This window comes from Chiloscyllium punctatum, chromosome 1 (genome assembly GCF_047496795.1).
Source record: "Chiloscyllium punctatum isolate Juve2018m chromosome 1, sChiPun1.3, whole genome shotgun sequence".
Classification (NCBI taxonomy): domain Eukaryota; kingdom Metazoa; phylum Chordata; class Chondrichthyes; order Orectolobiformes; family Hemiscylliidae; genus Chiloscyllium; species Chiloscyllium punctatum.
Window position 1 is genome coordinate 68257160 of NC_092739.1, and position 14066 is coordinate 68271225.

Below are 14066 nucleotides of genomic sequence, written 5' to 3' on the forward strand. Positions count from 1 at the left end.
CAGCATCCAACGAGCAGCGAAATCGACGTTTCGGGCAAGAGCCCTTCATCAGGAATAAATTCAGGAATTATTCCTGATGAAGGGCTTTTGCCCGAAACGTCGATTTTGCTGCTCGTTGGATGCTGCCTGAACTGCTGTGCTCTTCCAGCACCACTAATCCAGTAGTTATTCAGGATCTCTATTCCCTCTTGCATCCATGTTCATAATTCACACAAGATACTGGGCTGTGAGATGACTGGAAATTTGTAGTGTCCTACTTTTACCAGGGAATGTAAAGCAGGTATACTTAAACGTGCGTTAGGGTTTAATTGCAATCTCACACAAACAATTAATCGCATAACAATCATTCTGTCAAGAGCATGTCAACCAAGGATTTGCAGCAATTTGTTATTTATAAATGATTTTTCTGCTAATACGTCCTCGTGACTGACATAGTAGCAATGAGCTATTACTGGTCTCCCATACAGCGAATTGTATATGACAAGATTACCTGATCAATAAACAATGACACTAACAGTGATTCCTGGTTGTGGCATCTTATCATCACAATGCCAATTGTGCATGAACAATGGCCAATTATCACTGCTACCTGTGCTTGCAAATAGTAAAATTCACACATGCAGTGAATGCAAACAAATGCAGGAAGGCAAGCATGTGGGCCATTCTCCTAGGGCTCCAATCTAAAAAGAGGTCTAAGTACCAATTCAAGACAAGAGGTAGTGTCTTGCACTGGGAGGCTTGGGTTCAAGTCCCATCTGCTCCAGAGGTATGTGATAGTAACGGAACAGGCTAATTAAAAAGACTTTGTTTCACTGCAACTACAGCATAAAACCAATTACTTAAGTAACAACTTTAACTGTCCGGAGGGTGCTTCACAGAAGCATTATCAAACAAAGTATGACACTGAGCCACCATAAGGTGGAACAAGGTCAGCTGACCAAAAGTAAACAGGACGAAAGTGAAGTAAAGAGATGGTTTGATATAGGCAGTAAATTCCTTGATTTAAGGTTGAGGAAGCTGAAGGCATTGTCACCAATAATGGAGCAATTAAAACTGAGGATGCACAAGAGGCCAGATTTAGAGGAGCAAACAGTAGTGAACACAGTATTTGTGCAAGCAGTTCACTGCTTTCTCATTATTCTTGCACATCTTTCAGTTAAATTGCCAAGAAAGCAGCTCTGGGCAAAGTACCAGCAGACAAGCAGTCAAGGACCTGCCTCTGGGCAGAGCACAAATGATGGTGATGATGAGAATCCAGTCACTTTGCACAATCAAGCGACTAGCGTAACATCAAAATGGAAATGTACAGAGCTCAGCTCTTCAAGACTGTTGTAGAATTTCATAATTTGCAGTGGCATAATAATATCAGCAAATGGACAAATGTCACATCAACTAACTCTGTTGGAGACCATACCCAAGCCTAATATGCACAATTTTTAATATTGATTTTTGTGCCCCAAGGCATCATCTCATTCAACAGGAAAATGTTGATAAAGTGATCATTTAACAATAAGAATTTATGTTGGGCAGTGTTATTAACTTAACTAACTACAAACATAAAACCATTCATTCATAGTCAATAAGAAAGCTTCCACTCACAATAACATTTGAAAACTATCATAACTTATTTTTAATCTTTGTTCTGCATTAACAGACCTTCCAAGCAGCAACCAGACATTATTTACATGAAATCTGTATCAGTTTGTAGGACGACAAATTGGGGCTCAGGTTCCTGAGCCAAAAACAAAGGACCCTGTCAAATGTCTTGGTACTGCATTACAGCATTGTCGACTACATGATCAATTCTTCTTTGCCTGTGTGCAATATAAACTGTGGTATATATCAGCAGACTGAAGAGCTATAATTTCTGGGCCATAAATGTTATGCAACATTTACAAAGTGACAATCTTGTAGTGTACTATCCAAACAATATTCCTGCTCACTTGAATCTAGCAATGAACATTTTGCTCTCTTTTTAAATCTTTCTTCACCTTATAATTCCTTGACAACTTTATATTGACAATTCAGATCACTTAAATCTCTCTACTGCTCACTCATTCTGAAGAATTTCTTTCACCAAGCTTTTGGTCTACCTACGTAACTTCTCCTTTGAATTCTGACCACCACATTTTAGAATTCAAGTTGTGCCAATCCGGTTAATAACAGCAAAGGACACCCACAACTAAATAGAATAACTACAAAGGAGCATTTTTCCAGGAATACAGTCTCGATCTTTATGGATTTTGAAAACAATTTTTCTTTTAGCTCTGAAGTTGACATAGCTTAAGATCATAAAAAGTATATTATGTTCAAATTGCAGTTTTTTTTGGTTGGGTGGAAACGTAATGAAGTGTATCAAGATAATCTGATCAGACTGCTACATAGAAATTGCTATCTCTATCAAAAGCTGACATGTTTATCTGTTGTTGTATTTGAAAGAATTCTTCAGGAGGCAAGTGAACACTGACACATGGAGCTCTGACCCTTTGTTAATGTGGTTTCTCCAATCATCATGATTGGTTAACAGCACTCATACTGAATTTTTCTACGCATTTGTTGGGCATTGATATTAATCTCTTAGAAAATAATTCCAGAATATTTTCTAACAGAAATTAGAATTCTCCATGCCACAATTCAGGCATTTTCTACAACAAATGCACATTCAACAGCTTGAATAATGAAGTTTGATTTTCTCTAATATCCTTAACAAAATGATTGGTCATTGATTCCTTGTGTAAATTAAACAAGCATTCATATTTGTACAAATCATACCTCACAGCAATCTCTAACCCCCAGTGAGATGGGCAGTTGAGGGCTGAGTTCAAGTGTTTACAGAATTAAATAGAATGAATGGATTAGTAATATGCTGCACATATGCCTGATCTCTTTTTTATAACAAAAGTCCGAGTATCTTGCTGTGCCAAGGCAGAATACTTCATTAATATATTAAATGCAATTGGAAGATGTAAAATTCATTTTCATAATATTGCATAAGTTTCTCAAAGTCAAGAAACTTTTGAATTGCTTTGAATTGCAGTCAAATTGAGTAACAAAATACTTAAAAGTGAGAAGGCAGAAAATGAACAGAATTCATAGCCTGCTCAAATATTAGTTAATATTTCTGAGAAAGGTCTCAACTGAAATGTTAATTTGTTAGATGAGATCTCTTTGCTACTAAAATTTTCACTTTCATGTTTTAATGGGGTCTGATTTGGACCATTTGCTGTTTCATATTTTCAACTGTACGTTTTTTGTTACCTTACATGTAATTATATTGGTTGGCTAGAATCAAACTAATACTCAACACAAGAGGAGACATTTGCTCCTCAAAAGAGAACTAAATACATTATTTTATTTCTGTAGAAAAGTAATACTTTCAATGTAATTCTACGTTTTGCTGAGTCAAACAGCCCATAGTTTTGAAATGAAGTTCTTGTAGCAACCTGTATATCAACACTGTCTGTCAGTGCTTTTGTGAGTACCATATATCGCAGCATATATGTTGATCTGGCATATAAGACAATATCATTTTTCAGTCACAAAAGACGCAGTTTTGCATTACTTGCCATTTATATCAGATATAGTTAAAAATCACATAATAGGTTATAGTCCAACAGGTTTCCTTGGAAATAGCATTACTATTTCAGGTAGCTGATGAAAGAGCAGTGCTCCGAAAGCTAGTGCTTCCAAATAAACCTGTTGGACTATAATCTGGTGTTATGTGATCTTAAATTTTGTCCACCCTAGTCCAACACCAGCACCTTCACATTATATCAGATATGACTGTCTGTACTGCCATTAGTAGTCAGCCTTAATGTTTCACTCGTTAAACTGATTTTCACTTACCAGTACCTTATAACTTAGTGCGAGATACACCAAGTTGTGAAAATGCATGGGAGTTTAAGGTATACCTGCACAGAGCATATTCCATGCAGTGAATGAATAAAATTATCACCAGCCATGAAAATAGTTCACTTAATATATAAGTCGACCTCTGTTTTTGGAGGATTTTTCTGGGGTTTTAAAGTTTGACTTATATGCCAACATCCACAGTAATCTTGTACATTACCTTGCTAACTTCCTCATGTCAGATCGTTTGTACCTGTGCATTCCATTTCTAGACTATTCAATGTTATCTTTTTATTAAATAAAGGATCATGATTAATATGCTAAACATATTAAACTTGTCAAGTGTTCGACTTGATTTTTACTTTTCTCTCCCATCCAGCCTCTGCACACTGCCTAACCTTTCCCCTGCTTTACTCGGCACCTGCTTTAATGTGACAGAATATTATTTTGTCAGTTCAGTGACATTAAAAACTTCTGTGGAATACAGCAGTTGCTCCCTAATCCTTGTATTGCTTCCTAATCCTTATATTGTTTAACACATAAAAATAAATAGAAAATTAGTTTCAAAGCAATGGATCAATTTTGCAAATAGCTTCTGATGAGGAATTCTAAACTTACAACTGCCATGTCTGCATCAATAAATGCTGAATAGTGAACTCTTCTAACAATTTACTGGTAAAACATGATACCAGTTCTTGGCCTATAAGGGAGTAATTAAAGAGAAACAACAATAACCAAGAATCTTGACCTACCTCTTTTTAAGATTCAGGACCTCAGAAGCCAATTGTCAGCCTGTTCATCGCCTCTTAGTGAGAAATGCAAAGGGTTTGGCAGCATACAACACACATCTTCTTGTTTTATCAAGGTTAACCTCACAAGGAGTGTCCAGAAACTCCCCGTAATGCTATTTACTGCAGAAAAATCCGTCTTCTTTGTGTGCACTGAAAACAACACTTTGAGAGTACTAAAAGTGTAATGAATTTCGCGAACCTTGCAATTAGACCTACTTAATCTAAAATACCTGACTCTCTGTGACCTAAGCTGCACATTCCATGGGGGCTAAATAGCAGCTCAGAAGCTGCAGCTCTCCGAAGAAAAATTCCTTACTAGTCTTAGAGTGTGAAGCATTATTCTTATAAAACTTGTTTTCAGGCTATTTGTAGCTATGCAGTAAAAAGCTGCCACGTTATTGTAGCCCAAACTAAGATTACGAGGTTTAATTCACTATTTGTTTAGTCTCTCTTTAGTTTTTCTGATTCCCTTCCTTCTCGAACAAGTTAAGTTTTTGTCTTATAATGCCCTGCCCCTGAAGCCACCAAACCAGAATTTTCGTGCAACACTGGCAACTTCCCGTAAATCTAAATGGAAATTTTATCCTGTTCACTGAGCCCTCATTGGCTTAAGGCCAGTTTAACATTCCAGTTGAGGTAGGAGCACAGATACCTACCTTTTCTCTAGTGCACAATGATTAAAAAGGGTGGATTGAACTAGAAACTGTGAGCATTATGAAATTTGCTAATCATGCTGGCCTAGAATGGTAAAGACAACCTGTCACTATGAGAGAAGCTGAGTGTAACAATGTTCCATGGAATAATAGAGAGACTGACGAAACCACAACACAGAAAACAAAATGCCCCAGCAGCACCATAGTACAGAAAAGACTTGAAGCAAGTCATGCAGTTTTGTGTCCTAGAAAACTTAAATATATATACATCTTAAATACATCCTACCTTGACTACTTTCAAAACCTGCGTTAGCTGAATTTTCAAAAGGATAAGGTGACGTGTTCCTTTAGCTTGACAGACAAGAATTTTCACAAGAGAAAGGCTGATCTCACTTACCTGGGGCAAAACAAGATTTGAATTAAAGCTGGCAAGTTACGTCGCTAGGAGAAACCCATGACCTTTCTGATGTGTTCAGAGCATCATACAGCCTGTGACTCATTCAGGAACAGGTGGCAGAAACGTTTTCTCCTCCGTTTTCTGTGAAATGTTCAGGAATCACTGAAGAGAAAAGAAATGAATGAGCATAAGAGAAAACAATTCCTTTCCTGAGTTTGACACCCTCCCAAACAAGGAAATTAAAGCATAGAGAAAGATTGTCCCTACCCCCTACATTTTGCAAAACCTGTTTGGAAAAGAGTTAAACCCTAAATCAAACTGAACTAAAGTTTATAGTAAACTTGTATTGGCCAATCAGGATCAGGTTTATTGCTTGTGACTAAACAATTTGAAACAGAAATTTGATAATACCAGAAGTGAGAGATGCCTTTTAAAATCCATATTTGCATTGCGATACACAGACTGGTTTAGGTTTCAAGCACTTTTGTGAGTGAAGCAAATAGGACAGGAAATAAATAGTACTACAGCTAGAATGTTTTCAGTGGATATATGGCCTGTGTCATAGATGCTCCCCAGATGACACCGTCACCCCCGTCATAAGAAAATAAACATATTTGGAGCAGCAATAGGCTATTCAATCCCTTAAAACTTCCCCAACATTCAACAAGATCATGGCTGGCCTGCCCCAGGGCTTTTGCCCACAACGTGGATTCTCCTGCTCCTCAGATGCTGCCTGAACTGCTGTGCTTTTCCAGCATCACTCTAATCTAGAACCTGGTTTCCAGCATCTGCAGCCCTTGTTTTTACCTGGCCTGCCCCAGACCCTACCTCTTCCATTGTGCCAGCTTCTCATAGAGCTCAATTTCTCAAAATCAATCTATCTTCTCTTTAAATATATCCAGTAATCTCACTGTCACAACTCTCTCAGGTAGAGAATCTGGACATCATAATGTTGCATGTTTCAATATGTTCACTCTCATTCTTTCAAAATCTAATGAACAAAGGACAAACCTACATGGCTGTTCTTGATGATCAACCTCTTCATTTCAATAATCGGCTTCATGAATCTCTTTTGAATCGCCTCCAAAGCTGCTACAAACTTATTTACATACAGCAATCAAAATTGTACACATTACTCCAGGTGTGGCCACACCAACAGGCTGGATATAACAAGACATCCCTATTTTTAAGCTCCAACCCCTTCACAATAAATGTCTAAATTCCATTTGCTTTCTTAATTATTTGCAGCACCTGTATGCTAAAAGTTTGTGCTTCATACACAAGAACACCCAGACCTCTGTGTGCTGCACTGTTTTTGGAGTTTCTCTCTATTTAAATAATAGTCTTCCTTCTGATTCTTTTGACAAAAATGCATGATCTCACACTTTCCAACATCAAACTTCATGCACCAAAACTAATTGTCAACAATATTCAACACAGAAGACAGAACGGGAATCCAGTGACCAGTGCTACTGCTTTTAACGAAGAGTCACCATGCAGTAACATCTCAGGGCAAGCTCCACTTGCTCTAGCCAATCCTACAACAAGGTAAAAACAAGGACTGCTGGAAACTAGATTCTAGATTAGAGTGGTACTGAAAAAGCACAGCAGTTCAGGCAGCATCCGAGGAGCAGGAAAATTGACGTTTCGGGCAAAAGCCCTTCATCAGGAATACATTGGCATCTGACATGTGACAGCTTCTAGGACTATCATGACACATCCTCAGTTCAATTACAGTGCACTATTGCACCTCAATACAGTTCCTTAGGCATTCACTGGTAACTATCATTGTAAAGCTGCAGCAAGTACAGTGTGCTCAGCGACATGCATACAATTCATGGACTGAACCAGGCTGGCTGCTTGCTCTCTGAACACCCACTTAGTTTGAGCCTACCTGGATTCTCAGTTAAAACTCATACAACACCAGGTTATAGTCCAACCGGTTTAATTGGAAGCACTAGCTTTCGGAGCGCTGCTCCTTCATCAGTCTGAAAACCAGTGCTTCCAATTGAACCTGTTGGGACTATAACCTGGCATTGTGTGATTTTTAACTTTGTACACCCTAGTCCAACGCTGGCATCTTCAAATCATGGATTCTCACAGCAGCCTTGGCCTGCCGTGCCTTTTTGTATATTGGACAGAATCAGGTGACTGAGCTACCTGTGGTGCAGGACAGGTAGTTAATGAGGGGAGCTGACAATGTGTTGCTGGAAAAGCGCAGCAGGTCAGGCAGCATCCAAGGAGCAGGAGAATCGATGTTTCGGGCATGAGCCCTTCTTCAGGAAGGGGAGTCTGTTAAGACGCAGGAAGAAATCTTGCTAGACTGCATAGAGTGAAGCCCTCTGTGAAAAGTGACGATATTGACACAGCCAAGAAATGTAAGGTTATATCCTTAAAGAACTCAGCAAATTTGTCAAAAGAGATTTTGACAGAAACGTGCTAACTCTGTTTGATTACTTAAATCTTTTTCAAATGTCCTGCTATTGCGCCCTTCATGATGGACTCCAGCATTTTCACAAAGATCACAAAGACCAATGACAGAATAACTGGCCTATTGTTTTCTACTTACTGTCTCCCTCCCTTCTTGAACAGGGCAACACATTAACGGTTTTTGAATCAGCTGGAACCCTTTGGAATCCAATGAATTTTGGAATATTTTGATGTATTATCTCTGTATGAATTACCTATAAAACCCTCAGATGCAGGCCATCAGATCCTGGTGACTTTTCTATCTTAAATTTGAGAAATACTTTGTCCGTCACAATAGACTCTGTCATAATTGTTTGTCTGTGTGTGTTGGGGGGGGGAGGTGGAGAGTTTAGATTAGATTAGATTCCCTACAGTGTGGAAACAGGCCCTTTGGCCCAACAAGTCCACACCAACCCTCTGAAGAGCAACCCACCCAGACCCATTCCCCTCTGAACGATGTACCTAACACTCCGGGCAATTTAGCATGGCCAATTGATAATCTGCACCCAGAGGAAACCCACGCAGACACAGAACGTGCAAACTCCACACAGACAGTTAACTGAGGCAGGAATTGAACCTGGGTCCCTGGTGCTGTGAGGCAGCAGTGCTAATCACTGAGTCACCATGCCGTCCATGTTGGCAGCTACCATTCTCATAGGCCTGAAGAGGAAAAGGAATGAACGTCAAGCCATCCTATTGCCAGAGTGAACTACCTTAGTTATCAATTTGTCAAAAGACAAGAACAGTGGGGAAAGATAGGAGGATGAGACTTTTAATTAGTCATGTTATATCTGTTTACCTGCAGCTACAATCTAATTACTTTACAATAAATAATAATTCTTGTTTGGTAAAGTATCTTGGCACATACTTTCTATCAACTTTGGTCTGAGATAAATTGGGATATGTTGTATAACTTAAAAAACACTATATTTGTTATGACGCCAGGTAATAGTGAGACTCAATTTATGCATGTGGGCCATAACATTACAAGAACTCTTATTAATCTGATTTCATTACACATTACTAGATTTAAAATAGCCTTTTCCAGGGTAGCTTCTGTAATGTGCCGCTCTAAGAAACAATCCTGGTACATTCAACTGATTTGTTTTCCAAGCATGTTATCCTTGCTCAGTCAATATGCAGATTAAAATTCCCCACAATAATTGTAATGCCCTTTTGCATGTCCCCGTGTTATGCTTTGTTCTACAGTGAGGCAACTCTGCAGGTCTATCACTGACTCTTGCCCGTGACCTTTTTACCTTGATACTCCTTATTTGCATGCAAACTGATTCTATATAATAATCGATTGCACTGATATCACTACTTACCACTGCACCGATACCTTCCATTATTAAGAAAACTACCTAACTTCCTTTTCCTTCTTGCCTATTTTCTTAGAACATTGATTATTCTTGAGAAATGAGTTTCCAGTCTTGGTCACCCTACAACCACATCTCTGTAATAGTTATCAATTATTTATATTTATGCCATTAGCTCTTCTATGTTTTGGCAAATGCTGAGTAATTCAGATCAGGAGCCTTAAGCTTTAATCTTTTATGATTGTTAGTGTCTCTGGTTCTTTGATTCATATTTGTTGAAGGGAAAGAATATCTAACATGTCTAATATTTAACGAGGTGGCCTCAACTGCTTCACTGGGCAGAATGTCCATTCTCTAGATGCTGAATGACCTTCTAAGCCTCCACTTTGTCAGACAGAAACTATCACTCAGCCACCTCCTGATATGCCGACCTACAAAGGTAAGAAAAATTGGAGGTGTAGCGAAGAAGGTTACCTGAAAGTACAACGGGACCTTAATTAAATAGGCAAATGGGCTGAGGAGTGGCAGATGGCGTTTAATTTAAATAAATGCAAAGTGCTGCATTATAGTAGGACAAATTAGAACAGGACTTATACACTTAATGGTAAGGTCCTGAGGGGTGTTACTGAACAAAGAGACCTTGGGATGCAGGTTCATAGTTCCTTGAAAGCAGAGTTGCAGGTAAACAAAGTAGTGGAGAAGGTACATACGAACATAAGAAATAGGATCAGGAATAGGCCATGTGATCCGCTGAGCCTCCTCCACCATTCAATAAGATCATGGCTGATGGTTTTGTTGACCCAGTTCCAATTACTTGCCTGCTCACCATAACCCTTAGTTCCTTTACTATTCAAAAATCTATCCAGCAATGCCTTAAAAGTATTTAATGAGATAACCTCAACTGCTTCACTGGGCAGGGAATTCCACAGATTGTCAACCATTTGGGTAAAGAGGTTCTTCCTCAACTCAGTCCTGAGTCTGCTTCCCCTTATTGTGAGTTTGTGCCCTCCTAGTTCTAGTTTCATCCACCAGTGGAAACGTCCTCTCTGCTTCTATCGCATGTATTCCCTTCTTAATTTTATATAATTCTATAAGATTCCCCTCATTGTTCTAAATTCCAATGAGTATAGTCCCAGTCTACACAATCTATCCTCATAAGAAAACCCTCTCAATTTCAGAATCAACCTAGTGAACCTCCCAGTGCCAGTATATCCTTTCTTAAATAAGGAGACCACAACTGTACACAGTACTCCAGCACGGCCTCACCAGCACCCTATAAAGCTACAGTAACCTTCCTGTTTATAAATTCCATCCCTCAAGCAATGAATGACAATATTCCATTTTCCTTCTTAATTACCTGCTGCATCTGCAAACCACTTTTTGTGATTCAAACACAAGGACACCTAGGTCCCTCTGCACAACAGCGTGTTGCAATTTTGTCACTATTTAAATAATAGTCAATTTTGCTGTTATTCCTACCAAAATGGATGACCTCACATTTATCAACATTCAACTTCATCTTCCATACACTTGCCCATTCACTTAACCTATCCATATCCCTCTGCAGACGTTTACTGTCCTCTGCACACTTTGCTCTATCACTCATGTTAGTGTCATCTGTGAACTTTGATACACTACACTTGGTCCCCAATTTTAAATCATCTACATGAATTGTAAGCCATTGCAGTCCCAATACTGATCCCTGAGGCACACCACTAGCCACTGATTACCAACCAGAAAAACACCCATTTATCCTCACTCTTTGTTTCCTGTTAGTTAACCAATCCTCTATCCATGCTAATACATTACCCATAATGCCATACAGCTTTATCTTATGAAGCAGCATTTTGTGCAGCACCTTGTTGAATACCTTCTGGAAATCCAGGCACACCACATCCACCAGTTCCCCATTGTCTGCCACCCTAGTAATGTCCTTAAATAATTCCATTAAATTACTTTAACAATACCTGCCTTTTATGAATTCATGATGCAACTACCTGATGGAACAATTTCTATCCAGGTGTCTCACTATTTCTTCCTTAATACCTGCATTTATTGGTCAGTGTACGATGCATAGAAATTGGGTGGTCATGTTGTAGCTGTACAAGACATTAGTTAAGCCACTTTTGAAATACTGCATTCAATTCTGGTCTCCCTGCTAGGAAAGATGTGAAACTTGAAAGGGTTCAAATAACATTTACAAGGATATTGCCATGGTTGGATGGTTCTCATTGGAGAGCTCTGTCCTCACGTGTTTTGCTGGGATCATTCATTATCCCTTCTCTCCAAGAAACCAAATCCTCAAATGGATCTGGTGGACAAAGCACACCTAAGAGCCATGTCTTCTCCCAGGATAGCAAGGACATGCATGCATGATCCTCTGATGATTGTCACACATAAGTTGAACATTGATAGAGTGAAAATCTTCATAACTGACAAACATTCCTTGCTGAACCAATAGAGATTTCATGCCTTGTGCAGGGCAATCATATCTTGAACTCTGGGGATTCCAGCAATCCATGCATTCTCTGGATCTCTCGGCCTGGCTAAATGAATGGTATTCCTTGGTGCCTTAGCATTGCACCCGTCATGACTTTTATGAAATGCTGTGCTGAACTTGAAATCTGCCAAAAGTTGTCTAGATTGGTGCCATGAGTGACCCCAGTGCATAAAGGTTCAAGGCCATGGTCATCTTGAGAGAAACATAGTGCATAGTGTGACAACAAAAGAATTCAAACTAATATCTTTGGACAGCAATTCACAAAGGGAGTTCATTGTCTCTCTGAAAAGGTACAGCTCCTGATTTTTGTCACAACAGAAAAGATACTGCTCATGTGCAAACTGCAGCCCACTCACCCAAACCCCATCCAAAACTGGCATCTTTCATTTGCACAGGGCTGTGATTGGAAGGAGGGGTGTAGTTTGCACATCTGCAATTCCTGGAGGGAGCCAGCCATTTAATTTATTTGCAGCCTGTGTTCAAATCTGGGTTTGGAGTCTCTAGTGTCCAAACTCCAAAGTGTGGGATTTCCCATGATTTTAGTGCTTTTTGTTTGGATAGCCAAAGCTCACCCTGGGAAAGCTGAGGTACCACGAAAGGTACAGTCCCAGGGGACCTTGGGGGAGGGGAGGGGCTTGCTATCCTTTGGAGGTGAGACATCATTTTCAGATTAACTGTGGTGACAATTGTGTATAAAAGGCAGATAATCCCCTTGGAAATTCCCAACTTGTCCAGAAGTGTCACAAGTTTTAACAAGTGTCAAGACTTTTCAAGGAATATCATTACATGAAAAAATGTATTTATCTAATGAATAAGAGTTCTTTTTAAGATCACAATTGTTCCATTGGATGGTAAGCAGTTTGATGCAAATCTACCCTGAGGTGTGTTGCTAACTGGCTTTGTGTCTGAGGTCAGAGGTCTTCTTGTTGAACTCTGTGGCACAGGGAGAGGTGAAGGTAAAAGGCAACTTGCATGGAGGCTTAGGACTGGTAAGGAAGGGGGACATGGTTTGTAATTGGGTATTTGGAGGGGTGAAAAAGGGCAGGGCCTTTCCATTTGCAGATCTTATGTTCTTAGAATCCCTACAGTGCAGAGAGAAGCCATTTAGCCCATGAAGTCTGCACCAACCATCTTAAGAGCATTCCTCCATTTCCCATGGTTACTCCACCTAGCCTGCACATCCCTGCACACTATGGGTAATTTACCATGGCCAGTCCCCCATATCTGCACATCTTTGGACTGCGGGAGGAAACCAGGGCACCCAGAGGAATCCCATACAGACATGGAAAGAACATGCAAACTCCACATAGACAGTCACCCGAGGCTGGAATTGAAGCCAGGTTCCTGGTGCTGTGAGGCAGCAGTGCTAATCACTGAGAGACCTGCCACACTTAAGTTAGTGACAATGAAGTTGTGGAGAAACTTGCAGTGATGCAGAGGCTCCCTTTATGTCTCTAAAAGCCAGCGTCACCTGCTGCATTATCAGCTGACGGTGGGTTTCACCACTGAAAAGCTTCGTCTGCCATGTGATTGTATATATCTCCTTGGTATTGGCACATTAAATTTTAGTTTGTATCATGTGGGAGACTCCCAACACAAGAGCAGAAATGTCTCTCACTCTTGATTCTGCTGTTAAGAATGCGCATCACGGAGAAATCACTCAACAGTAGTCATTGAAACAAATTGTTTCTTTGTGGACCTTGAGTGGACAAGGTCAAAGGTCACATGACACAGGTTATAGTCCAGCAGGTTTATTTGGAGTGCTGTTCCTTTATCAACACTCCACTTGACAAACAAGCAGTGCTTCAAAAGCCTATGATTTCAAATAAACCTGTTGGACTGTAACCTGGTGTCATGTGCCTTCTGACCTTGTCCACCCCAATCCAACACCGGCACCTCCACATCAGGACCCTGAGTGAGAATGGAGTTGGGCTCATATAAAATTACCCCACTCCCACACAATAACACTATTCACAATTAGAGAAGCATCGAATCCATAAGATCTGCCTAAGGTCAAACTACTAGAGTATAAACAGAGAAGAGAATGAAAATAAAATTAATTACATAAATGAATACACACACGTGATA

The 14066-nt window shown here is 39.7% G+C and overlaps 1 protein-coding gene across 3 annotated transcripts in view; it reads right to left on the reverse strand.

Moving 5' to 3' along the window:
- Positions 1–14066, reverse strand: part of rbm47 (RNA binding motif protein 47) — a 256801-nt gene that overhangs the window by 172899 nt on the left and 69836 nt on the right. The window contains exon 2 of one of the 3 annotated variants that reach the window (XM_072567871.1): positions 5691–5852. The gene's annotated coding sequence lies outside the window, so the exon portion shown is untranslated. The other 2 variants (XM_072567874.1, XM_072567863.1) reach the window with 2 other exon arrangements.